This window comes from Aquarana catesbeiana, linkage group LG06, assembly GCF_042186555.1.
Source record: "Aquarana catesbeiana isolate 2022-GZ linkage group LG06, ASM4218655v1, whole genome shotgun sequence".
Lineage (NCBI taxonomy): Eukaryota > Metazoa > Chordata > Amphibia > Anura > Ranidae > Aquarana > Aquarana catesbeiana.
In genome coordinates, this window is record NC_133329.1 from 384,579,336 (window position 1) to 384,605,410 (window position 26,075).

The following is a 26,075-nucleotide window of genomic DNA, read 5'->3' on the forward strand; positions in this document are numbered from 1 at the left end:
AAGAGATCTTAGTCACCAATTTTTTTTATATCTTTTTTATATTAAAACTAACCACCCTAGTTAGTACATTTTTTTAGCTTAGGGCCTCCAGCAATTGTCCTCGAAGCAGCCATGCAAGGATAACATACCAATGTCTGAGTAGGTCCTCCAAACAGACAAGAGCACTAGAGCTACTAAAGTACGTTTTTCAGGTGACACACAGTAATTGTTCTGATTGACGCCTTGTCAGGAAAGGCCCGCGGGTTTTTTCATGCCCACGTGTGACAAATGATTCTGCATTGTACGGGTCAGGCTGAGGACATGTTATAACCAAGTCACACATTATTCATTCTGTCCCACATATTCACCAATCGATTGGATCTTATTGCAATTTTTCCCTAGTTATGTGACCTTATTGTGCCTGTTATATACCTCCCAACTTTCTCACAATGAGGGACATTGCTTACTGACAAGTGTTTTAGGTAAAATAAGTCAAATATATTACTTAACCACTTGCTTACTGGGCACTTAAACCCCCCTCCTGTCCAGACCAATTTTCAGCTTTTAGCGCTGACGCACTTTGAATGACAATTGCGCGGTCATACAACACTGTACTCAAGTGAAATTTTTATCATTTTTTTCCCACAAATAGAACTTTCTTTTGGTGGTATTTAATCACATTGAAAAAGACAGAATTAAAAAAAAAAAATTTATTTTTTTAAATATTTTGTTATAAAATTTTGCAAACAGGTAATTTTTCTCCTTCATTGATGTACGCTGATGAGGCAGCACTGATGGACACTGATAGGTGGCAGTGATGGGCACTGATGGGTGGCAGTGATGGGCACTGATGGGTGGCAATGATGGGTGGCAATAATGGGCGGTGATTGCTTACTCTAATGGCAGCACTGCTAGGTGGCACTGATTGGCACCACTGGTGGGCACTGATAGATGGCACTTGTGGGCATTGATAGGTGGCACTGCTGGGCACTGTGGGCACTGGCAGGTGGCAATGGCAGGTGGCACTGGCAGGCACAGATGAGGCATGTGTGTCTCCTTCCTCTTCAGGACCGATGTCCCTTTAACATAAGCTGATGACAGCTGATCACATGGTAAGAGGCCGGGATCGGCCCCTTACTCGGATCTGTGATCATCCGAGTCTCCGTGACTCGGTGATCACAGCGCGCGCACCGCGTGCCCTGCATGGTGAGCGCGGCGTGCGTGCACAGGGGAGGACGTCCTATGACGGCCTCCCCGAAATTGAGGTCCGCCCTGTGGCCGTCATTCGGCTATGGCCCGGACCTCAAGTGGTTAAATAATAAACAAAAGCAAAAATGTTTTTAAAATTTTTACACGGAGTGGAGAGGGAATAGAACCCCTGGCAGGTTTCTATTGCTGTCTGTGTCCTTGTTGGGGGGATTCACCCTCTCAGTTTGTTCTATTAACTATTATCATAGAGAGTAAAAGAAAATCCCAAATGTTGGGTTGTCACCAGAATAGAAATAAAGAGGAAATCTTCCAATGGGGGCATTACTAGTTCTGGTGACACTTTTGTTTGTGAAATACTGCAAAGGAAAATACTGAAGTAGTACTAAATGGCGCTAACGGTCAAACACATTGGGGTTGATTAACTAAATCTGGAGAGTGCAAAATCTGGTACAGATACTGCATGGTAGCCAATCAGCTTTTAACTTCAGTTTGTTCAATTAACCGCTTGCCGTCCAGCGCACGCCGATATACGTCGGCACAAATGGCACGGCTGCGCGAATGGGCGTACCTGTACGTCACCATTAAGATGCGGCATTGTGGGCGCGCGCACGCCGCCACATACTCCGTGACCGTGCCCGCGGGTCCCGTGGACTCGATGTCCGCCGGTGTCCCGTGATCGTGTCATGGAGAGGCAGAACGGGGAGATGCATGTAAACAAGGCATTTCCCTGTTCTGCCTAGCAACATGACAGAGATCTACTGCTCCCTGTCATCAGGAGCAGTGATCTCTGTCATGTTGTAGTGAGCCCCCCCACCCCCCCCACAGTTAGAATCACTCCCTAGGACACACTTAACCCCTTGATCGCCGCCTAGTGTTTAACCCCTTCCCTGCCAGTGTCATTTACACAGTAATCCGTGCATTTTTATAGCACTGATCGCTCTATAAATGCCATTGGTCCCAAAATAGTGTCCAAAGTGTCCGATGTGTCTGCCATAATGTCGCAGTCACAATAAAAATCGCAGACCGCCGCCATTACTATTTAAAAAAAAAAATAATAAAAATGCCATAAATGTATCCCCTATTTTGTAGACATTATAACTTTTGCGCAAATCAATCAATATACGCTTATTGCGAATTTTTTTTTTTTTTTACCAAAAATATGTAGAAGAATACATATCAGCCTAAACTGAGAAAGAAATGTGTTTTTTTAATATATATTTTTGGGAATATTTATTATAGCAAAAAGTAAAAAATATTGCTTTTTTTCAAAATTGTCGGTCTTTTTTCATTATAGCGCAAAAAATAAAAACCACAGAGGTGATTAAATACCACCAAAAGAAATCTCTATTTGTAGGAAAAAAGGACTTTAATTTTGTTTGGATGCAATGTCGCAAGACCGCGCAATTGTCAGTTGAAGCGACGCAGTGCCGAATCGCGAGAAGTGCTCTGGTCAGGAAGGGGGTAAATTCTTCCTGGGCTGAAGTGGTTAAAGTGGTTCTAAAGGCAGAAGGTTTTTTTTATCTTAAAGCATTCTATGCATTAAAGTGATTGTAAAGGAAAAATTGTTATTTAAAAAAAAAAATAACAAACATATTACTTACCTGCTCTGTGCAGTGATTTTCCACAGAGCAGCTCCAATCCTCCTCTTCTTGAGTCCCCTGATGATGCTCTGGGTCCCTCCCCCTTGCTGAGTGCCCCCATAGCAAGCCAATGGCTTCTGCTGCTGCATCTCAGCCAATCAGGAGGGAGACGCCAGGGAGAGCAGGTCTCCTGCACATCACTGGATTCATATCGGGCTTAGGTAAGTATTAGGGGGGCTGAGGGTGGAGCTGCACCCTGAAGGTTTTTTATCTTCATGCATAGAATGCATGAAGGTAAAAAACATTCAGCCTTAACAACCATTTTAAGATAAAAAAACTTCTGTGTGCAGCAGCCTCCCTCAGCCCCCCTAATACTTACCTGAGCCCATCTCAATTAAACTGTGTTGCACAAGAGACTCAGCTGCCCGGGACTCTCCCTCCTGATTGGCTAAGACACAGGAGCAAGCGCCATTGGCTCCTGCTGCTGTCAATCAAAGTCAGTGAGCCAATGAGGAGAGAGAGGGGGCGGAGCCGAGCCATGGCTCCAGAGGCGGCTCTAGGCTTTGTGAGGCCTTAGGCAAAACCTAGACATGAGGCTCAAACACGCCCATAATGGGAAAAATAATTCAAGCGATAAAAAAAATTAACTATAAATTGCATTAATCCAGGTAGATAGGCAGAGGGAAGGAGATGTCGCTCACAGCGCTTCCAGACCTGTGGTTGTACCGCCCTAGTGTGAACTCGTTCCAGGTGCTGGCTTTGCGTAGACTGAGATGAAGTAAGGAAATTCCTGGATAGCCGCACACTGAAGAAAAAACATATTTATTGAAGTATAAAATATCCAAAATGCAGTCACATGAAAGGAAGATACCTTCGTTAACTTATTTTTGACCCTGTATCTTCCTTTCATGTGACTGCATTTTGGATATTTTATACTTTAATAAAGATGTTTTTTCTTCAGTGTGCGGCTATCCAGGAATTTCCTTACTTCATCTCTATAAATTGCATTATTCAAGAACTTTAAAGTGCTGGTGTCAGTGTTCTCTATCTCGGTGCTGGTGTCAGTGTTCTCTATCTCGGTGCTGGTGTCAGTGTTCTCTATCTCGGTGCTGGTGTCAGTGTTCTCTATCTCGGTGCTGGTGTCAGTGCTCTCTATCTCGGTGCTGTTGTCAGTGTTCTCTATCTCGCTGCTGGGGTCAGTGTTCTTTATCTCGGTGCTGGTGTCAGTGTTCTCTATGTCAGTGTTCTCTATCTCGCTGCTGGTGTCAGTGTTATCTAACTTAGTGCTGGAGTCAGTGTTCTCTATGTCAGTGCTGGTGTCAGTGCTCTCTATGTCAGTGCTCTCTATCTCGGTGCTGGTGTCAGTGTTCTCTATGTCAGTGCTGGTGTCATGTCAGTGTTCTCTATCTCGGTGCTGGTGTCAGTGCTCTCTATCTTGGTGCTGGTGTCAATGCTCTCTATCTCGGTGCTGGTGTCAGTGCTCTCTATCTCGGTGCTGGTGTCAGTGCTCTCTATCTCGGTGCTGGTGTCAGTGCTCTCTATATCGGTGCTGGTGTCAGTGCTCTCTATCTCGGTGCTGGTGTCAGTGCTCTCTATCTCGGTGCTGGTGTCGGTGCTCTCTATATCGGTGCTGGTGTCAGTGCTCTCTATCTCAGTGCTGGTGTCAGTGTTCTCTATCTCGGTCTGGTGTCAGTGCTCTCTATCTCAGTGCTGGTGTCAGTGTTCTCTATCTCGGTACTGGTGTCAGTGCTCTCTATCTCAGTGCTGGTGTCAGTGTTCTCTATCTCGGTGCTGGTGTCAGTGTTCTCTATGTCAGTGCTCTCTATCTCAGTGCTGGTGTCAGTGTTCTCTATCTCGGTGCTGGTGTCAGTGTTCTCTATGTCAGTGCTCTCTATCTCGGTGCTGGTGTCAGTGAAGGAGGTAGCAGTGGAGAAGCCAATCAGCAGGCAGTGCCAGTGCAGGATGAAGAGCACCAGGCCCACCATGGCTGAGGATCAGCACTGGACTGGACTGGGATGTCCCGACCCCACAGTGAAGCCCTGCATAGGTGGGGGTAATGTCAGGGAGGGGTCAGGGGCTGTCAATCATAGGTTGGCACACTGGCACAGGACTAAGCTGCCTTGACTGTGGCACTGATTATCAGGAGTAAGGGAGTGGAGGGGATGGGACAGGGGGTGGAAATAAAGGCAAGTGGCTGTGGCTGAGGGATGCTAGAGGAGCAGGGGTGAGGGGCTGGCTCTCTCTGATGATAGTGGTGGTGGTGGCTGGCTGCAGAAGGGGTTGTGGCATGGTAGATGTGCAATGTGCCTCTCCCTGCAGCTGGAGCACCGAATACCGCCCCCCCCCCCCCCCGCACTGATTGACAGCCCCAGAGAGGGGCGGCCCGGACACCTCTTCTCTCCTCCCTCCCCTTTCTATCAGCTCCAATACAGCCCTGGCGAGGCTTCCTTCCCAGCGGGACCCTCCTCTTCCCCTCTCTGCTTACCAGTCAGGTGTCGGATGACTCCTCCGGGTGTGTTGGGATCACTCAGTGGAGCACTTCAGTGGGGGGATGAAGAAGGGCGATCTGCGGCTCCGGAGCAGTAGGAATGATTGTATTGTCCGGCTGCTGTAATGAGTCGCCTCCCCTTCTCCTCCCCCGGACAACACAGTGCTGGCCCCGCCTTCTCCCCAAGACACAGCCGCGGCTACGTCTTCTCTCTCCACGGAGCTCACAAGCAGCTGTGCTGGCGGAGTGGCCGGAGCGCAGCGCCACCGCAGCGCCATTGTCAGCAGAGGTGGCTCTGCAATTAGGCAAGTTAGGCGATTGCGAGGCCCCTGTGAGTGCGGGGCCTTAGGCCACTGCCTAATTTGCCTAATTAGAGAGCCGCCTCTGCATGGCTCCATGTCTGAATGGACACACAGAGCCGCGGTTTCGGCTTGGCTCCCCCCATAGCAAGCTGCTTGCTGTCGGGGCACTCGGCAGGAGGGAGGGGCCAGGAGCTCCGGCGAGGGAGACGAGAAGAGGAGGATCTGGGCTGCTCTGTGTAAACCATTACCCAGAGCAGGTAAGTATAATATGTCTGTTATTTTTAAACAAAAAAAAAGCTTTGAAAAAAAAAAAAAAAAAACTGAAAGCCGATTTACTAAAGGCAAATAGACTGTGCACTTTGCAAATGCTGTTTCTCCAAAGCTTAGTAGATGAGCAGAAGCTCTGCTGACTTCCATCATCCAATCATGTGCAACCAAAAGTGCTGTTTTTAAATTTTCCTTGCACGTGATTGGGTATTCTTTGCAAAGTAAAGCTTTATGTCATTAAACCACTTCAGCCCCGGAAGAATTTACCCCCTTCCTGACCAGGCCATTTTTTTACGATGCAGCACTGCATCACTTTAACTGACAATTGCGCGGTCGTGCGGCGTTGTACCCAAACAAAATTTAGGTCTTTTTTTCCTACAAATAGAGCTTTCTTTTGGTAGTATTTGATCACCTCTGCGTTTTTTATTTATTGCGCTATAAACAAAAGAAGAGCAAAAGACAATTTTGAAAAAAAATATATTTTTTACTTTTTGCTATAATAAATATCCCAAATGTAACCACTTTCCATATAGCAGAATGATGTCAAATGACGTGATCAGTAACATCAGTAACACAGCGGGCAGGGGCGTGCAGCCTGGCGATCGAAGGTGCTGTGTGTCAGTCTGACACACCGCAACACTGATCATGGTATGAAGCCTCTGACAGAGGCTTCATACCACATAATCAGCTGTGACCAATCACAGCTGATCACAGTGTGAACCAGGAAGTGCCAGTAAATGGCTTTCCTTGGTTCACGCTGATCAGCGGCTCTCCCTGTTAGAGAGGGAGTCTGTGCTGATAATCAGCACATTGATTATCAGCACAGCCCCCATCAAAAGGTACCAATCAGTGCCCAACACCTGCCAGGCTGTCCCCATAATAAATGGCTGTCAGTGCTCACAACAGTGCCCCTCAGTGCCCACAACAGTGCCGCCTATCAGTGCCCATCAGGTTTTTTTTTTAATTGACGGTCTTTTTTCGTTTATAGCGCAAAAATTAAAAATTATAAAAATTTAGTTTGGGTAAAGTGTTACATGACCGCACAATTGTCATTCAAAGTGTGACAGCGTTGAAAGCTAAAAATTGTCCTGGGCAGGAAACGGGGAAAGGGCCTGGAAGTGGCTAAAAACAAAAAACGAAATTTCTTCCTCAGTTTAGGCCAAAATGTATTCTTCTACATTATGTTGGTAAAAAAAAACGCAATAAGCGTATATTGAGTGGTTTGCGCAAAAGTTATAGCGTCTACAAAATAGGGGATAGATTTATGGCATTTTTATCTTTTTCTTTTCTTTTTTTACTAGTAATGGTGGCGATCAGTGGCGTCGCTAGGGGGTGGCTTTTGGGGCTATAGCCCCGAATCTGGGGCCCATAGCCCCGAGTCTCTGCAGGGGTCCCCAAGGGGAGGGGATGCCCTCTGGGGACTCTGATGTAAGTGGAGGACTATCTGGGGACCCTGATGTAAGTGGGGGCTCTCTGGGGACCCTGATGTAAGCGGGGGGCTCTCTGGGGACCCTGATGTAAGCGGGGGGCTCTCTGGGGACCCTGATGTAAGCGGGGGGGCTCTCTGGGGATATATACACACATGTATATTACTGTATATACATACGCTGCTATGGGCTCTAGCCCCAAATCTTTTGTAGACCTAGCAACGCCCCTGGTGGCGATTATTGATTTTTTAACAGGACTGCGACATTGCGGCAGACAAATTGGACACTTTTGACATTTTTTTGGGACCATTGGCATTTATACAGCGATCAGAGCTAAAAATAGCCACTGATTACTGTATAAATGGCACTGGCAGGGAAGGGGTTAACACTAGGGGGCGATCAAGGGGTTAAATGTGTTCCCTCAGCCTGGTCTAACTGTGAGGGGATGGGACTGACTGGGGGAGGAGACAAATTGTTTTTACTACTTAGTAGTAACAGACAATCTGTTTCTCCTCCCCTGTGAGAACAGGGATTTGTGTGTTTACACATAGAAATCCCTGTTCCTGCTCTTGTGCGTGCGATCGCGCCCAATGGCCACACGCATCGGGTTGCCTGCCGTGAAGTGCGCACCTGCTATGGCTCTTAAAGGAGATGCCTTATATATACGGCGATTCGCGCAGGAGAGACGTTCTGCCGTCGTATATATACAGGAGTCGGTCGGGAAGCTGTTAATAAGCTCTGGAGCAACTGCACAGTCTATTCGCCTTTAGTAAATCAACCCCACAGAGTGCGGCTCGTCCTCGCCCTTCTGTACTTCAACAATCAAAGTATAATTAACCACTTCCCGCCTGGCCTATAGCAAAATGACGGCCGGGCGTTGGTTCAGTTATCCTGACTGGGCGCCATATAACGTCTAGCAGGATAAGCCGCAAATTGCGCGCCTGGGGGGGGCACGCAGCGCGGCGATCAGTGGTGTGTCAGTCTGACACCAATCTCGGTAAAGAGCCTCTGACGGAGGCTCTTTAAAAACGTGATCGGCCGTGTCTAATCACGGCTGATCACGGTGTAAACAGGAAGAGCTGTTTATTGGCTTTTCCTCACTTGCGTCTGACAGACGCGAGTAGAGGAGAGCCGATCAGGGGCTCTCCTGACAGGGAGGTTTGTGCTGATTGTTCATCAGCGCAACCCCCCCGCGGATACCCGCCCAGGACCACCAGGGATGTCGCCAGGACCACCAGGGACACCCACAAAGGACGCCCACAAGGTATGTCACCCTGGACCACCAGGGATATGCCAATCAGTGCCCAGGCAGATGCCAATCAGTGCCCAGGCATATGCCAATCAGTGCCCATCAGCAATGCCTGCCAGTGCCACCAGTGAAGCCTATCAGTGCTATCTATCAGTGCCACCCATCAGTGCCGCCTATCAGTGCCCATCAGTGCCACCTATCAGTGTCACCTATAAGTACCCATCGGTGCAGCCTTTCAGTGCCCATCAGTGTCACCTATCATTGCCCACCAGTGCCACCTATGAGTGCCCATCAGTGCCGCCTCATCAGTGCCACCTCATTGGTGCCGCCTTATCAGTGCCCATCAGTGAAGGAGAAAACTTACTTATTTACAACATTTTATAACAGAAACAAAGAAAAACTTTTTTTTTTTTCAAAATTTTCGGTCTTTTTTATATTTGTTTAGCAAAAAATAATAACCGCAGAGGTGATCAAATACCACCAAAAGAAATCTCTATTTGTGGGAATAAAATATTTTAAAAAATTGTTTGGGTACAGTGTAGCATGACTGCGCAACTGTTATTTAAAAAGTGACAGTGACGAAAGCTGAAAATTGGCCTGGGCAGGAAGGGGGGAAAGTGCCCGGTATTGAAGTGGTTAAAAGCAAAACTTTTTTTAGCCTTGGATATAGTGCAGAGGCATTAGAACAACTTTCAGGACTTTATTGCTGTTTCTGCCCCCATTAGGAAGATTCTCTATTTGTCCTCTTTACTGTTATAAATTAAAGAAAATCTCAAATTTTGGGTCCCCAAAACATAAATAGAGGGGAAATCCTCCAATGAGGAAAGTTCTGGTAACACCCCAGGATTCCCTCACTTTGAAGAGACTTCCTCTTTGTGTATGAGACAGGAAGTGAGTAAGAATCCCACCAATGAGACACAGGTGGCAAAAAAAAAAAACTGACAGAGGTTATAACCCTCCCTTACTCTATACAAAATGAAAAAAAAAAAGTAATGCCTATAGTTCTACTTTAACAAGGACTGAACCTGTAGGTGGAACCTTTTCGTGTTGGTTCGACTGATTTCAGCTTTAGATAAGAGGAAGAATCCATCAGCTGATGATAGGTTTCTATTTCTCAGATATTCTGAGCTAAAACCAGAATTTTCCCATCTTTGTCAGCAGGTTTCTAGTTAAAGTTTAGAGAAAACTTTAACCTTTTTACATATTTTTTGCTCCTTTTCACTAATGTTTAGTGTTTAAATGGGGATATAGATAATAGACATTGTGACCTTTGAAATCTCACTTTGGAAATTCACAAATGACTTACCAGATGTAACAGGAGGAGGAAGAGATGACTATAAAACGTGGTGGACTTTGATTTCACTTTAACTTCAACCAAGCTGGCAACCGCCTATCTTTCATTTCACTAATGCTAAATAAGTTTGGGGCTTTAAATAAGGTATACATATGATAAAATGTGCCTCCATCCCTGATTCAAATGAAAAATAGAATAGCTTATGTAGTGGGTTTTAATGTACTGCATACTGAGTGCGATTCTATTACCTCTTTTATGTAAATAAAGTCATTTAGTCACTATATATATTTTGTCTTGTTTAGCTGCCACTTGCCTCATACAGAGTATCAACTTCCTTTCTATTATTCAACGCTAAATAGGAATGGGCGAACGGTTTGGCCCGACCATAAGTTTGGGCTGAACTTTTATTGTTCGGTCGTTCGGCAAACAGCTGAACAAACGGATCGTTCCACCGTTTGTTCGCCCCCCCCCCCCCCGAACCAACCACAATGCATTGCAGCGCTGAACAGTGCATTGCAAGCCCTGATTGGCTGAAGCAGTGAAAGCTTCAGCCGATCAGGGCACAGACCACTGTCAGAGTCATGATTGGACACTGTCATCATGACTTTATCCAATCATGGCTCATTCCCACCCCACAGTATAAAAGTATTCTTTCAATGAAAGCCATTTTCAGTGTGATTTCGGCAGGGAGAGAGATAGAACAGGGCTCTGTTCAGTGCTATTAGTTAATTCGTGTGCTATACTGTGCTATTTTGCTTCAATTGTCAGTGTAGAATATTAGTTTAGTGTCAGTCTAGGGATAGTGTGAGTGTAGTGAGGAGGACCATCATTCAGCTTTGCATAGTGTACAGCTAGAGTAGGGACAGCTCAGATAGTTTCAGTGTAGTATAGTGAGACCGTGTCAGTAATCTTGACATTAGTGTATAGCTAGAGTAGGGACAGTTCAGATAGCGCCAGTGTAGTGACGGTTGAACACCGTCTATTTGATTGCATTACTGCCAGTTTAATGCCATTTACTTCTGTGTGCGTTACTGCCAGTTTAACGCCATATAGTTCTGTGTGCGTTACTGCCAGTTTAATGCCAGATAGTTTTGTGTGCGTTACTGTCAATTTAGCGCCATATAGTTTTGCGTGCGTTCCTGCCAGTTTAACGCCATATAGTTCTGTGTGCGTTACTGCCTGTTTAACACCATATAGTTCTGTGTGCATTACTGCCAGTTTAACGCCATTTACTTCTGTATGCTTTACTGCCAGTTTGACGCCATATTGTTTTGTGTGTCCACCTTGCTGCTGACACGTAGTCCAGCAAGCATGGGCAGGGACGATATATTTAGTTCACAGCTGTCAGAAACCATGGACCAGACCGAGACAGAAGTACAGTAAAATCACACTTGTTTATTAATAAAAATAAAAAGGTAAGTAAGCGTAGCCAAAGCATAGCCAGAGTCCAGTAACCGGATCGGGTAGTCAGCCAAGCCAGAGTTCAGTAACCAGATCGGGTAATCTGCCAAGCCAGAGTTCAGTAACCAGATCGGGTAATCAGCCAGCCAAACGTCAGGGATCCAAGTAGAGGAACAGCAAGCAGGATAAGGAGCCAGAAGGGATGTCAGCAAAGCCAGTCTTAAACAGGAATGCAGGAGATGGTTACATAGTAGGTGAGGTTGAAAAAAGACACAAGTCCATCAAGTCCAACCTATGTGTGTGATTATGTGTCAGTATTACATTACATATCCCTGTATATTGCGGTCATTCAGGTGATTATCTAATAGTTTCTTGAAGCTATCAATGCTCCCCGCTGAGACCACCGCCTGTGGAAGGGAATTCCACATCCTTGCCGCTCTTACAGTAAAGAACCCTCTACGTAGTTTAAGGTTAAACCTCTTTTCTTCTAATTGTAATGAGTGGCCACGAGTCTTATTAAACTCTCTTCTGCGAAAAAGTTTTATCCCTATTGTGGGGTCACCAGTACAGTATTTGTAAATTGAAATCATATCCCCTCTCAAGCGTCTCTTCTCCAGAGAGAATAAGTTCAGTGCTCGCAACCTTTCCTCATAACTAAGATCCTCCAGACCCTTTATTAGCTTTGTTGCCCTTCTTTGTACTCGCTCCATTTCCAGTACGTCCCTCCTGAGGACTGGTGCCCAGAACTGGACAGCATACTCCAGGTGCGGCCGGACCAGAGCCTTGTAGAGTGGGAGAATTATTGTTTTATCTCTGCAGTTGATCCCCCTTTTAATGCATGCCAATATTCTGTTTGCTTTATTAGCAGCAGCTTGGCATTGCATGCCATTGCTGAGCCTCTCATCCACTAGGACTCCCAAGTCCTTTTCCATCCTAGATTCCCCCAGAGGTTCTCCCCCCAGTGTATAGATTGCATTCATATTTTTGACACCCAAATGCATTATTTTACATTTTTCTACATTGAACCTCATTTGCCATGTAGTCGCCCACCCCAGTAATTTGTTCAGGTCTTTTTGCAAGATTTCCACATCCTGCGGAGAAGTTATTGCCCTGCTTAGCTTAGTATCGTCTGCAAATACAGAGATGGAACTGTTTATCCCATCCTCCAGGTCGTTTATGGACAAATTAAATAGGATTGGTCCCAGCACAGAACCCTGGGGGACCCCACTACCCACCCCTGACCATTCTGAGTACTCCCCATTTATCACCACCCTCTGAACACGCCCTTGTAGCCAGTTTTCAATCCATGTACTCACCCTATGGTCCATGCCAACGCACCTTATTTTGTACAGTAAACGTTTATGGGGAACTGTGTCAAATGCTTTTGCAAAATCCAGATACACCACGTCTACGGGCCTTCCTTTATCTAGATGGCAACTCACCTCCTCATAGAAGGTTAATAGATTGGTTTGGCAAGAACGATTCTTCATGAATCCATGCTGATTACTGCTAATGATATCATTCTTATTACTAAAATCTTGTATATAGTCCCTTATCATCCCCTCCAAGAGTTTACATACTATTGATGTTAGGCTAACTGGTCTGTAATTCCCAGGGATGTTTTTTGGGCCCTTTTTAAATATTGGTGCTACGTTGGCTTTTCTCCAATCAGCTGGTACCATTCCAGTCAATAGACTGTCTGTAAAAATTAGGAACAACGGTCTGGCAATTACCTGACTGAGTTCCCTAAGTACCCTCGGATGCAAGCCATCTGGTCCCGGTGATTTATTAATGTTAAGTTTCTCAAGTCTAATTTTAATTCCGTCCTCTGTTAACCATGTAGGTGCTTCCTGTGTTGTGTCATGAGGATAAACACTGCAGTTTTGGTTACTGAAGCCCCCCGATTCACTCGTGAAGACTGAGGAGAAGAATAAATTCAATACCTCTGCCATCTCCCCATCCTTTGTAACCAGATGTCCTTCCTCATTCTTTATGGGGCCAATATGGTCTGTCCTCCCTTTTTTACTGTTTACATACTTAAAGAATTTCTTGGGATTTTTTTTGCTCTCCTCCGCTATGTGTCTTTCATGTTCTATCTTAGCCATCCTAATTGCACCCTTACATTTCTTATTGCATTCTTTATAAATTCTGAATGCTGTGGATGATCCCTCAACCTTGTATTTTTTGAAGGCCTTCTCCTTTGCTTTTATATGCATTTTTACATTGGAGTTAAGCCATCCAGGATGTTTGTTCGCTCTTTTAAATTTATTACCCAATGGGATACATTGGCTAATGCCCTTATTTAATATGCTCTTAAAGCAAACCCATCTCTCCTCTGTATTCTTTGTTCCTAATATTTTATCCCAATTTATGCCTTTTAGCCAGGTTTGTAGTTTAGGGAAGTTGGCTCTTTTGAAATTCAGTGTCTTTGTGTTCCCTTCATGTCTCATATTTGTGTGATTTATACTGAAACTAATTGACCTGTGATTGGTTTATTGTGATGTGACCAAGGCGAAGGCAGGAATGAAGTGAGCTGGAGATCTTTAAGTAGGCGGGGCTGACAAGCAGATCCACAACAGCTGGTTAACTGTGGAGAGAGATGAGAGCTGGCAATTAGCCGACAGCTGAGCGGCCAGCTCAGAGAAGGAAGGGCTGAGCCAGCCCTGACAACAGCACACTGGGTAATGCTGCTTGCAACTCAAAAGGATGCAGTACAGGGCTCGGTGCTGCAGCTTGTTATGCCCCCATGTCTCCATATAGCTGGTGGTGATGATGCCAGACCTGTGAGCTCTACCCCCTCCCCCTTCTCCTCCGCCACCTCAGTGCCCTCCTCTGCAGAATTATCCTCTGAACATCAGGTACCCCCTAAGCATTCAAAGGACTATTCCCAGAGTCAGGCTAAAAGGTGCCATGCAGTGCTTCAGCTGGTGTGTTTAGGGGACAGGAACCACACCAGAACAGAGATTCTTGCAGCTCTGCAGTGACAGGCCCAGAGGTGGTTCACACCACGCCAGCTGGAGTCAGGAATGGAGGTGTTTGATAATAGCTCAAACCTCCTGTTTGCCCTTAGACAGGGAAAGTTGACACATGTACCATGACTGGCACATGTCCTCAATTTGGTGGTGCAGCATTTCCTAAGTACATACCCAGGGTTGCAAGATGTACTAAAGCAGGCGGTCATACACAGCCAGTGCTCGGTTGGCTGAAATTCAGCGGGAATTCCATCTGCCCGTAAAGCGCCTGATTTGGGACATGCCCACCAGGTGGAACTCAACTTTGGGAATGCTGCAGCGGCTATACATGCAGCAGAGGGCCGTCAACGAGTATCTGTGCCAGTATGGCATGACGACAGGCTCAGGCAGCCTCTGCTTTTTTTCCCCACGCCAATGGCTGATCATTAAGGATGCATGCATAGTATTGTCACCATTTGAGACAAAAACAATTCCATAGCTCAACTCACCAACGCTTTCAAGCATGTGAAAACTGCAAGGCCTCGTCACGGCACCCCGTGTTGCTTGCAGTCCTAACACTACAAATTTATAAGCGTCTGCACAGTGGAAGCACATGCATGGAATGGATAGATGTGGGGCAGGTGAGCCTGGAGGTAGCCCAGGCCCCCTTAAAGGAACAGGAGCACACTGGACACCCAGAAAGAGCACAATGACAGCGAAGGTGCCCAGTGTGTCCCCGGACCAAATATACGAACAGTAACAAAAAACTGGCCACTGCCCCCGAGGCCTTGCAGCTTTCACATGCGTTTGCAAATGTGTGCTAACTAAACCCCTGATTTTAACAGACAGTTAGACAGGTTAATTTGGTTGGTCAGCAGACTGGATGGTGAGTTGAGCTATGGAATTGTTTTTGTCTTACATGTATATGGCCCTCTATGTGCTCCTTGCTGTGAAGGCCCATTTTATCCAGACACCATCATTCCTATGTTACAGAACACACAGGAGGAGAGGGGGGAGGAGGATGAGGAGGAGGATTCTGGCACTTTAATAGGCTTCGAAGAAGAGGAAGACATGCATCAATCTGTAAGCGATGGCTTTCCAACCCCAGGACCCTTGGGAGTAGTGCGTGGCTGGGAGGAGGAAGTTCCAGATGCTGCCATCCTGAGTGACCCTGCTTCTCAAGCCTCTGCAAATTTGAGGCGCATGGGCAACCTCATGCTTCAAAGCCTGCGAAGGGACCCAAGAATACGTGGCATAAAGGAGAAGGATGATTACTGGTTGGCAACTCTCCTTTCCTTGACCACCGTTATAGAGGGAAGGTCTCAGAACTCATCCCGTCCCCACAGAGAGTGCAGAAGATAAAATCTCTTGAGGACACGTTAAAAAAGATTTTATTGAATGTTTTTCCTGACTCCAGTAGGTTACAGTGTCGTGGAAAACATCGTTTTGAGTCTTCTGCTGGTCAAGAGAGGAGCGTTGGAGAAGGCGTCTGCCTAAGTGAGACATTTCGGAATTTTTTTAGTCCTCGTTGCCCAGGGCTGTCAGCTTCCACATCCCATCGGCAGCGTCTGCATCACATGGTGGATGATTACCTTGGGGGCCAAAACAGAGATGGAGAGCTTTCCAGCTGATGATCCACTGACTTACTGGGTCATGAGAATAGACCACTGGCCAGAACTTGGCCGGTATGCTACTGAGTTGTTGGGCTGCCCTGCATTCAGCGTGCTTTCAGAATGGCATTCAGTGCTGCAGGAGGTTTCGTTACTGATCATAGAACGTGTCTGTCCACAGACTCCGTAGACCGTTTGACTTTTATAAAAATGAATCAGTCCTGGATTACCAGCTATGAAGCCCCTGATGCCGATGTCACTGATAAAGTCTTTTTTGGGATGTGAAATCTCTGCAGGACTTCAAGGCTGCCTAGCTTTGAGGGTGTTCAATCATTTCATCTGGAAGAATGTTTTTGGTATAGGTTTCATGGGCACAATTAACACCCAAAGACCAATTTTTCAGTACCTGTTTGACAGGTGCATATCACTGCAATATTTTACAGCAAGGCCAATTCTTGCTTTCATCAAGAGTACCTCTATAGGGTTATGGCGGGAAGGCGCCACCGACACCCAAAGACCAATTTATTAGCACCTGCTTGACAGGTGCATATCATTGCAATTTTTTTTACAGCAAGGCCAATCCTTGCTTTCATCTAGAGTACCTCTATAGGGTTATGGTGGGAAGGCGCCCCCGACACTCAAAGAGTAATTTTTCTGCACCTATTTGACAGGTGCATATCATTGCAATCTTTTACAGCAAGGCCAATTCTTGCTTTCATCAAGATAACCTATATAGGGTTACGGTGGGAAGGCGCCCGAGACACCCATAGACCAATTTTTACGCACCCGTTACTTCTATCCAAAGTCAAAGTGACACCAGAATGTATCCAAAAAATCTCCAATCTTGTGGCCTCATCATACACACTGTCTCCCCAGCTGTTGCTGAGCAAAATAAAGGCATCTTGCAGGGAAAATGTCATTTTTTTGGCTTTATAAATGCAATTATTGCTGCAGCAGATTTTAGGCATGGTACAGATCTGCCACTTTACAGTTAGACTAAGGGGACCCCTGAGGCACTATATTGTAAGGAATTTTTCATTTTTATGCTTTCACTTTAAAAATAAAAAAAAACACTGCTCATTTAAAATTGCCGTTTTTCACAAACTTTTTTTTTATTTTTTATTTTTGACATTCGGGTCCCATTGACTTTAATGGGGTATGTTATTCCAGTTTGAACTTTCGCAGTGTTCAAAAGTTCTGGTGCAAACCGAACAGGGGCCTGTTCGACCCATCTCTAATGCTAAACTATAATGGGCTATTAGATCTTATATTCCCTGATAATTGTTTTTTACCTACTTGATCTCCAGGCCAATTCTGACATTTCTCTCATACATGTAAAAATCTGCATTTTTTAAATAGAAAATTACTTAGAACAACCAAACATTATATATTTTTTTAAAACAGAGACCCTGGATAATAAAATGTTAGGTGTTGCAATTTCTTTTGTCACACAATATTTGTGCAACACAATTTTTTTTGGAAAAGCTACACTTTAATCAATTTTAGTGAACACAAAAACAATATAATACCCTAATTCTTGGTAAAATATACAGGATTATTTCCTGCCAAGTAAATAGATACTAAACATACCTTGCTTTAAAATTGTACATGCCCATGTAAAGGTTACATGCTACAGTACATTCAATTATCCATAGGGGACACTTTAAAAGCCTTTACCGGTTACCAGTTTAGAGTTAAGCCTCGTACACACAATCGGATTTTCCGACGGGAATTGTGTGATGACAGGCTGTTGGCGGAAAATCCGACCGTTTGTACGCTCCATTGGACAATTGTTGTCGGATTTTCCGCGGACAAATGTTGGATGGCAGGCTTTAAAATTTTCCGCTGACAAATGCCTGTTGTCGGATTTTTCCGAGTGTGTGTACACAAGTCCGTTGGACCGTCGGACAAAAGTCCAAAGTACAAACACGCATGCTCGGAAGCAAGGACGAGCTGGAAGCGGTCGGTATGGTAAACTAGCGTTCGTAATGGAGAATTAACATTCGTGACGTGGCAAATTATGAAATTTCAAAATGTAGCACACAATTCTCTTCTTTTTAATGGGATAATAATGAAGCTGCTTTGCTGGTGATACTGATGGAGTTATTGCAAACAAATTTTCAAAGGCTTTTTTTTTCTAGTGATAGTGTTTTCAAGAATAATATTATTATGCTTGTTATTTTTTATTTATTTTTTTTGGTGCAAGTTACCACAACACCATTATCCTGTGGTTGTTAAGATCAAAGATACAACTATGTTGGTGTCCCTTGTTAATTTTACATTGTATTTTTTTAAATGTAACTGCCTACTCCCAAACTGTCATTTGAAGTAAAACACATAGCCAAGTATTATTCTACACAATTTTTTTATTGTGCATTAAAAAAACAAAAACAAATAAAATTAGACATGCTATCTGCCAATAGAACTTAACCAAAAAGTGCATTCTATGCATCCAAAAATATAGAAAATATAACTAATCAAATCATTATTATTCAACCAAAAAATAAAATAAAAGCCTCATCCATGTGTCCTGCTTCTTAATATAGGGGGTCAACAATGCCAAGAGTTGGTGAAAGCAGGGGTCCGTCATCCAGAGATAATTCCAAAAATCATCCAGATTACTCTCCTGGAGCTCCCGCAGCAAAGGCATATGACATAATTGGTCATGATTAATAAAGCAACCAATTTTTCTTCCAGGACTTGGCTTGGGTCAAAGCAATAACTCCAAGGCCAATAATAAATAACACATTGTCTCCTCTGATTCCGCAACATGGCTGGTTGATGAACGGCCATTCAGAAACTAACTGAAAAGTGCGAAATGAAAAACACAAATCAACACTCACCAAACTTCTACTAACACGAAATTAGCAGAAGGAGCACAAAGGGTGGCGCCTGACAATTGAACGTCCTCTTTTTCGGCTCGTAGTACTTCTAGTATGTCACTACGTTCGTGTTTGTTGGCCAACAATTGTGTGCCGTTTGTATGCAAGACAAGTTTTGGGCCAACGCCCTTCGGACAAAAGTCCGAGGCCTTGTCTGCAGAAAATCCCATCGTGTGTACGAGGCTTTAGACAGAACGTCTAGCTCTAGAATATTTGCTTTTACTCTGACGTTCACAGTGATACTTCATGTGTGGTGTGATCACCATTTACATATGCATGCAGGACCTATGTGCGTGTTCACCTTTGTGCGTCAGCATGGGGGGGCAGGGGCACTTTAAAATTTTTTTAATATTATTATTATTTATTTAATTTATTATTTTATTTTATTTTTTTTATACTGTATCTTTATTTATGGGTTTTTTTTCATCAGTTTTATTGTTATCACAAGGGATGAACAACATTCCTTGTGATAACACTGACTGTGACAGGTCCTCTTAATTGAAAGATCTGGGGTCTATGAGACCCCAGATCTCTTTTCTGGCCTCCAAAGCAGCTGATCAAACTGAGATCTGTTTTATCGGCTGTTGTACAAGATCACTTTTCATTCATGGAAGCTATAGTACAGCTTCTATAAATGGAGGAGGGGTCGAAAAAGGCGGGCATAGTCAGTCTGTTAGTGAGCGCCTGTCACGGGGTCCAGCGCTAATACGACCCTGTCATACTGGAAAATGACCGCTGTGGGATATGGGAGGGGGGCAGAGGACTGAAGATATGTCAATCACTATGAAAGCTGGCACTGGCACAAGAGACACTTCACATTAAATAAAAGTAACTTCCTACAAATGGCTCTGTGCTATCAGCAGATGGATTGGGGATTGTGGAAGAAGGGGAGGATCAGAGAAGGCAGGATCAAACAGCTTTTTTACACAATGCAGGGGATTAACCCTACAGGTTCCACAGTGAGTACAACAAGCATTCTTTACTGCATATACAGACTGATTTTACTATTGTGGGTTTAGTAACACTTTCAGACTTACAACACATCTGTGCATGTGCATGTAAGGAGTGGTTAGGAGACATTTCTGCCACTTCCCTAGTATATATAGTTGGGTTCGGTAAGAATTAGAAGAGTTTGGCCATAGAGGTAGTAGAAAGAAGAAGGAGAATTTGGATCCGGCCAACATGGGATGTGGTGAGGCCCTCCTGGAAGTCATGTAGCCTTCAAAGTAAGTGGTGTTCCCTAGATGGGGGGGGATGCCTGGGGTCCTGATTCCCTTAACTGGGCTAGTACTAAGGACGGCACTAAGGTTGCCCATTACAGGGGGATTGCTGAAAGCCAGCCCTGGAGTTTGTCAGGAATGTGAATGCCTTGCTGTTAAAAGAAAGTAAAGTGTTGGAAAGCAAGTTGGACTTGCCTGTTATTTTTTATAAGTGACCTATTCCGAAACAGGTTCTCAGCTTAGCAGGGAATTAGAGTTGGTGGACTGATCACTTTTCGCTCCCTGATGGAGTGGGGCCCACACTAATGAAAATACAGGCAAGAGGGCTATTGGTGGAGCCCAAGGATACAATGTACAGTAAGTACAAGTGCAACTTCTTTTGCCCCACCCAAATACCAGATCAAGGAAGCATCATCAATTGTCCAGCTGTGCAAATAAAGAGGCAGTCAGCTTCCAATTATGGGTGATTCAGGATGGTGGTGTGGGACAAGATGTGCAGCAGAAAAAAAGGTCATGGCAGGATTCGCTGGGTTTGTGTGTGTATTCTGCATAAAAGACCATCACAGGTAAGTGGAATAAGGAAAGTAAAATTCATGGACAGGTGTGAAGTTCCTCTTTAGTATTTATAAAAAATTGTCAATATATTTTCTAATAGCATGATATAAACCAGGAACATATTTTGCAAATTAAATCCATTCCTAATGTAAAAACCAAACTTCTGTATTACCTTTGAACTGCCAACAAGTTCACTTAGTACACAAAATGCCTGGTGAAGTGGCCTTGGCAGCCACAAAAAGCATTGAAAGTGCCTTTATCCATCTTCTATTCTGAATAAACAATTGTAAGTCAGCCAATCCATGAGTCACAGCACATCACTCTCAAGTATTTTCATGTGAACACTAGATACTTTACAATAATGTGCACCACCTTGTAGACTAGCCCCCTCAAGGGTTGAAGGTTTCTGAACAACATATACTTGGAATGTGACTGTCGCATATCTTGTTTGGAGTCTGAAGTGATGAGAGGGCTTCCCCTTGCAGCTCTGGTCTGAGTACCCCTGAATGTGGGAACAGGGGCACAGGGCACAAAGAAGCACGGGTGCCAGTAATCAGGTACTGTAGCAGTAGAGTACAGTCAGAGGTAGATGCATGTACCTGATGGAGTCAAGAACATGGTCAGATGGCAAGCCAGGGTTAGCACGGATGGACAGCAAGGATGTAGTCAGTAGCCAAGCCAGAGTCATACACCAGGAGCAGAAGTAAGCATAGTCAAGTAGAAGGCTGAGGTTGATTCCAGGAAGACGGCAGAGCGTGCTTAGAGGCAAGTCGGGGTCAGTGTCCAGAATCCACAAAGCAAGGTCAGGAGAAGGCTGGGTCAGCAATGGGAGGTCAGACAGCAAGAGCAGAAACACGGGTCATAGGTAGATAAAGAACATTCAGTGATTAGCACACATCAAGGTCTACTTTAAATAGGCAGCTTGGAGCCATTCCCGGGATTGGACCTGCGTGGGCATTCATCAATGCGCGTGCATGTGCGTGTAGATACGCTGATGTGTCGCTGCACGCTGGTTACTGCCAAAGTCCGTCTGTGTGCTGACAAATACGCATGAGCACGAGTATAATCATTAGCTGCACGAGTATGAGTATTAGCTGTATGAATATTGGTCTCCTCACAGTGACTCTAATGAAAATAAGGTCCAGGTAAAAAAAAGGCATATGCTCGACAAATTATTTTGCACATAAGTTCTTTATACCTTAGGCCCCTGAGCAACCACTTGAGGCCACCATAAACACGGTTTTTCCATAGGAATGAATAGAGCTGCGAAATGCCTGCGCGGTACAAACCGGGCTTTTTCGAGAGAATAGACTCCAAGACAACATACTGAAAGTACTGGGAACCTTTAGACTTGCATGTGTAGCCAGATGAAGGAAAACCTAAAAAAAAAAGCTCAGTAGCTCTAGAGGCGGCTCCCACATAGCAAAGCTTCCCTCCATGGGCACCCAACAGTAGCTCAAATCACAGAAATACAGAACAGAGAGCCAGACTAAAGCTGGATTAACCGCTTCATTACTGGACACTTCTACCCCCCTTCCTACCCAGGCCAATTTTCAGCTTTCAGCGCTGTCACACTTTGAATGACAATTGCGCGGTCATGCAACAATGTGCTCATATGAAATTTTTAGCATTGTTCCACACAAATAGAGCTTTCTTTTGGTGATATTTAATCACCACTTGGGCTTTTTTTATTTTTTGCTAAACAAATGAAATTTTTTTGAAAAAAAAACACATTTTTCTTTGTTTCTGTTATAAAATTTTGCAAATAATATTTCTTAATAAATTTAGGCCAAAATGCATACTACTGCAAATTTTTTTTGGTAAAACTAACCCAAATCGGTGTATATTATTTAGTCTTTAGGAAAGTTAAAGAGTCCACAAACTATGGGATATATCTGATAATTGATCAATCCAGATGTACAGACGGCCTATCTAATTTGTTGAAATACCAATAAGAAAGGAACAAATTCTCCCCAAATGACCCCTTTTTGGAAAGTAGACAGTCCAAGGTATTTAGTAAGAGGCATGGCAAATTTTTTTGAAGTTGTAATTTTTTGTCACAATTTTTTGTAAAATAAAGAAATGTAAAAAAAAATACATTTTAAAATGTTTCACATACTGTGCAGTACAGCATCATCATATAACTGGTGTGGTGGTCATCAGGGATACTAACTGGTGACAGTATGTAAAAAAAAAAAAAAAATGTAAATATATTTTTTCACATTTTTTTATATTTTGCTACTTTGTTACATTCTTTTTTTCTTTTTTTTTCCAATTTATTTTTTTTTACATATGTAGCAAGGTCCCGGACCTTCAAAGGCCTAATGGTGACCTCCAGAGTCAGGGATAGCTGACATCCGTCTTTGTAGAGTGGGTTACAAGGCATGGTGGATGTGATGCAAGATGGAGTGATGGGCGCCAGACACTTTTTTAATGCAAAAGAGATTTATTGTCTCTTAACAGAACTGTGGGAGAGTGGGTTAGGGCCAGGACACCCTTATGTAGATGCAATGATAATTGGCAGACTCCGAGACTTCTATAGGTAGACAACTATACAGGGGAAGGCCTCCAGCTGGATACCACTTCTGTGCCTCTGATTCCTCTTGTGCCAAATTGTAATGTAACTGTAATGTCTGCCTTTATTTTGTTAAGCGCTGCGCAAACTGTTGGCGCTATATAAAACCTGTATAATAATAATATTAATATTATAGGTAGGATCGCTGTCTCCTATGGCAACAAATCTTGTAACAGTCACTAACAATAGTTGTATTTAACTATTGGTAACACAGATAGTTCTCCTCGCACTCTACAGTCTCCCACTGTAGGTCTTCACTCACCTAGCTCCCAGTCTCTCACTAGACTCTCGGACTCAATCGCCACTGGGTCCCTGGCTTGAAACTTGCTGAAGTTTTCCCAATTCTTCACCGTCCTCGGCTGGTGAGAAGACTGCTCTGGTACTGGCTCCAGCTTACTCACAGTGGTCTCCGGTAACAAGGAGGATGGTGCTTTAGTGGCTACAGCTTCCCCTTCTACTTCCGACCACAACTGGTTCCCCGTCCGGCTGAACCTTTACTCTCGGTTGGACTCCAATCCTGCAGTCCCAACCCTGCGCTGCTTCTCTTGCTTCTGGATAGGCCCTCAGACAGCTTAGCAGCCAGATGTCCCCTGGATAGGCTTCAGGCTTCTGGCCTAGCAGCCCGGGGTAGCATAACACATGTCCACCCAGACAGCCATCCAGGTGGCACAGATCCCCGATCACCTGACTCCAGCCAAATAGGCTCTCCCAGCAGGCCAAGGGACTAAAGATCCCCCGTCAATTGGCTGAGACACCCCATCCATTCATAACCTGACCTTGCTAAGCCCTTGTCTATCTAATGTCATCAGAATAACGCCACCTAGCGACTGAAGAGAGAATTTGCAGCAAGTTCAGAACTAGAGAGGAATCAGTGGATCTACTAACAATTAACCAGGGAAACTACCGCCTGGCAAACAAGATTTACTAGCAAATACAAAATCAAAAAAATACTGCGCTATCTCTCAAATAAAAAAAAAAACAAAAGTGCGTCTGTGAAAAACACAAACTACTTAATGCTGCTGCAACCTTAAATGCGAGACAACCCCATTTTAATAACTGTATGTGGAAAAGGCTGCGCTGCTAATATTGAGTGAAAGTGATTGTGATTAATAAATGTGACCACAACTATGACACCCTTGTGTGGTGAACAACAATGGGAAAAAAGAAAAATTATTATTGACAAACAAAGAAAACTAGGATCTCATAAAATTCAATTAATGCAATCCATTCTAAGGATGAAGGGATACAGAGGTCATGAAGTGAGTAAAGTCCATACAATGAAAAAAAAAATTTCCTTGTTGAAAAACTCTTATACAATGAAGAAAAAACACCACCAGTCTTCTAAAGGTGTAAAGCATGCAAAACTGTCATCCTGGGGAGCGTGATGATTGAAAGAAAAGTCCACCACCACAAACACATCTGCCCCTTTCTCAGATCACTATATCTCCTGTCACAGAGATCATGCGAGCAAGTGGCTGTGTCCCCCAGCCACTGGGTCTCTGTTGGGAATATTGTACAGGTCACCGCTCAAAGGTTCCACAGACTGATGGATAACCGCTCAGATCCCAAAGATAAAAAAGAGAAAACTCCATAGCGTAACACAGTAACTTTTATTTAAAAGAAGAATAAGAAATACACTTACAATATAAGAAGTTCAAATTGCGTGTAAACCAATATGTGCCGGCCGGCTAGCAGTTGCTGCCCATAGCTTCCGGGATCAGCGTTGTATGGTGGTGACGTCAGCACGCCGCTCCTCCCTACGCCGTTTCGACAAATCTGTCGTCTTCCTGAGACCCCAGGAAGACGACAGAGACCCAACAGAGACCCAGTGGCTGGGGGACACAGCTACTTGCTCGAAAGATCTCTGTGACAGGAGATCTAGCGATCTGGTAAGGGGCAGATGTGTTTGTGGTGGAGGACTTTTCTTTCAATCATCACGCTCCCCAGGATGACAGTTTTGCATGCTTTACACCTTTAGAAGACTGGTGGTGTTTTTTCTTCATTGTATGAGTTTTTCAACAAGGAAATTTTTTTTTTCATTGTATGGACTTTACTCACTTCATGACCTCTGTATCCCTTCATCCTTAGAATGGATTGCATTAATTGAATTTTAGGAGATCCTAGTTTTCTTTGTTTGTCAGCATCACTAAAAAACAAGATTTACTAGCAACTTTGCCTAAACACCAGGGTGCTACACATACAATGACCAGAGCAATACAGTGTTACAATATTGAGGAGGTGATCAGGATTTTTTTTTCAGACTATGATTGCTTATAACTGTGAATTTTACAGTTTTGTAACCATTTTTCTGATTGAAAACTACTCATTCAGTGTTTACTATTGTGATTAGCTGTGATTGGCTACAGTTAATCACATAGTTACATAGTAGGTGAGGTTGAAAAAAGACACAAGTCCATCAAGTCCAACCTATGTGTGTGATTATATGTCAGTATTACATTGTATATACCTGTATGTTGTGGTCGTTCAGGTGCTTATCTAATAGTTTTTTGAAACTATCGATGTTCCCCACTGAGACCACCGCCTGTGGAAGGGAATTCCACATCCTTGCCGCTCTTACAGTAAAGAATCTTCTACGTGGTTTAAGGTTAAACCTCTTCTCTTCTAATTTTAATGAGTGGCCACGTGTCTTGTTAAACTCCCTTCCACGAAAAAGTTTTATCCCTATTGTGGGGTCATCAGTACGGTATTTGTAAATTGAAATCATATCCCCTCTCAAGCATCTCTTCTCCAGAGAGAATAAGTTCAGTGCTCGCAACCTTTCCTCATAACTAAGACCCTCCAGTCCCTTTATTAGCTTTGTTGCAACAACAGTGTTCCCGTCCAGCCATCATTTTACAATAGGCCGGGCGGGAAGGGGTTAAAGAGTGCAAGATCATTTTAATTGTTGGTCACATAAAAACATCCAACACGTTCGGGGGCCACACCACTCTTCATCTGGGCTCAATACAGGATAAACCTTGAATGGAGAAAATAGGACTTCACAGATTTACATTAGAACCAGTATTAAATGATCCACATGGAGCTATAAATTGACAGCAGTGTTGGGAGAAAGGCTGTGTGGCTCT